This window comes from Helianthus annuus, chromosome 11 (assembly GCF_002127325.2).
Source record: "Helianthus annuus cultivar XRQ/B chromosome 11, HanXRQr2.0-SUNRISE, whole genome shotgun sequence".
NCBI lineage: Eukaryota > Viridiplantae > Streptophyta > Magnoliopsida > Asterales > Asteraceae > Helianthus > Helianthus annuus.
In genome coordinates, this window is record NC_035443.2 from 85,937,642 (window position 1) to 85,940,280 (window position 2,639).

The window sequence follows — 2,639 nt, forward strand, 5'->3', positions numbered from 1 at the left end:
GACATAAAAGAACCTCTAGAAGAACCAAAACGCTTTCTCAGAAAAAAGACTAAAAGCTAAAAACCAAGAGAAGGTTTCGGGGAAACCACTCCCAATGGCGGACCAACGTACCCTCATGGATTATCTACGACCCACCGTAGGTAATCTCGGAGCCGCTATCAATGCACCGAATGTTGAAGCCAATAACTTCGAACTTCGGCCGCATTTGATACAAATGCTTCAAAACTCTGCAACCTTCCATGGGCTTGCGGACGAGGATCCCCATCTACATATTACTCATTTCTTAGAAATATGTGATACCTTTCGGACCAATGGAGCATCGAATGACGCCATCCGCCTTCGAATGTTTCCTTTTTCACTAAAAGACCGAGCAAAAGCTTGGCTTAACGCCCTCCAAGCTGGATCGATAAACACCTGGGATAAACTAGCCCAAAAATTTCTATATAAGTATTTCCCTCCCGCTAAAACGGCTAAATTAATGACTGAAATTAATACATATTCACAAGAGGACGGGGAATCCTTATATGAAACTTGGGAAAGGTTCAAGGAGCTATTGCGAAAGTGTCCACATCACGGCCTTGCGATATGGCAACAAGTATCCACTATCTATAATGGGTTGTTGCCACACACAAGGCAGACACTTGACTCTAGCTCCGGGGGACTTTTAGGTAATCGCCGCCCGCATGAAATATATAATCAAATTGAGAAAATTGCTCAAACCAATTTTCAGTGGCACACTCCCCGAGGCAATAAATCTATTGCCCCGGGCGCCCATAAGGTTGATGAAAGCACATCTTTACAAGCCCAAATCGAGGCCCTTTCTTCAAAAATAAAAAAGTTGGAAATGACAAAAACGGTATCGGTTATGGCTTGTGAAGGGTGTGGTGGGCCACATGAAAATTGGAGTTGTATGAAAGAAACGGACGATCAACAAGAATCTTTAAACCACATTGATAATAGACCTAGGCCGTCGGGTCCTCCAACGGGCTTCTACAACCAAGGATGGCGAAATCACCCTAACCTTGGTTGGAGAGAACCCGACAATGGTAGTAACCAACAAAGCGTAAACCAACGAACAAACTTTCAACAACCAAGAAATGAGTCACAAAATTTCCCTCAACAAGGTGGACGAGAAAGGCTTGAAGATACTATATCTCGCCTCATCTCCAACACTGAAAAGAAAAACTCGGATAGGTTTTCTACAATTAGAATCAAATTTTAGAAATCAACAAGCTAGTATTCAAAACATTGAAAAACAAATAAATCAACTAGCCCAAAATTTATCCGAGAGACCGCAAGGCGCGCTACCAAGTAATACCGAGACAAACCCAAAGGCACAAGTTCATCTCATCACTCTACGGAACCGTACTGTGGGTCCCGCAGAAGGGCCAGCACCTATTGAGGAGGATACATCTCCACCACAACAAGAGAAGGTCACTCCTCCACCTCCAGAACCCACCAAGGCTCCTCCGGTTCCATACCCCGATAGATTAATCCGTCAAAAGACCAATGAGCAATTCGAAAAATTCGAAAGTTTACTAAAACAATTGCATGTCAACATTCCTTTCATTGACGTCCTAACCCAAATGCCTAAATACTCTAAGTTCATGAGGGACTTCCTTACTCATAAAAGGAAAATTGAAACATTGCAATTAGTTAACTTAGGCGAAGAACGCTCTGCCCTCGTACTCAATAAACTCCCCAAAAGAAAATGGATCCCGGAAGCTTCACAATTCCTTGCTCGATCGGGGACTCCCCCGTTCGTAATGCACTAGCTGACCTCGGGGCTAGCATTAACCTCATGCCCGCATCAATATTCAAAAGACTCGGCATAGGAAAAACGAGTCCTACAAAAATGAGTATACAACTTGCTGAACGATCCGTCAAATTCCCGCAAGGTGTCATTGAAAATCTCCTAGTCAAGGTCGACAATTTCGTTTACCCGGCCGACTTTGTCATACTTGATATGGAAGAAGACACCAAAGTCCCCCTCATACTAGGGAGACCATTTCTCGCCACTGCACAAGCAGTGGTGGATATGAATGACGAAACACTCACTTTAAAATATGGGGATAATGAAGTAAAGTTCGGGGTTGGGAAGAGAATAGAGGACGATGACCCGGTCAATTACATGAAGGTTATTGATTCGAGTTTGGATGATGCTCTCCGACGGTGCAACATGGGATGCAAAACATCCCGCTCGGAAAACATATAACCTCGCCTTGGGTCTAGCCAAGGACCCTTATAAACGTGGCGCACCACGGAGGCATTCCGCGGAACTATCCTTAGTTTAGTTTAATCTTTTAATTTTAATTTGCAGAAATAAAACACACTCGGGATGGTCAGGGATAACAAGGGAAACGAGAAACATGGGCCCATGCACGAAAACAGGGCCATCCGACAACAATTTCTCCATTACAGTAAGCCAGCACGGGTCGTGCCCAGCCAACACGGCCCCGTGCTGAACATCCTGCAGACAAACGCCCAGTTCAGGTAACTGGACACGGGCCATGTTCACCAAACACGCCCCCGTGTCCAGGCTTCTGTTTCTTTTCTTTAACTATTATTACTGGCACCTGAACACGGGGCCGTGCCCGGTCACCACGGGGTCGTGTCCAGACTGCCAGTAACCTAAAATT

The 2,639-nt window shown here is 44.9% G+C and overlaps 1 non-coding gene across 1 annotated transcript; it reads right to left on the bottom strand.

Annotated features, from left to right (window-relative positions):
* Window positions 1–472: 472 nt before the first annotated feature.
* On the bottom strand, window positions 473–579 carry LOC118484498. Its single transcript, XR_004873609.1, has one exon. It is a non-coding gene; the product is annotated as a small nucleolar RNA R71 (small nucleolar RNA).
* Between the last annotated feature and the right edge of the window lie 2,060 nt (window positions 580–2,639).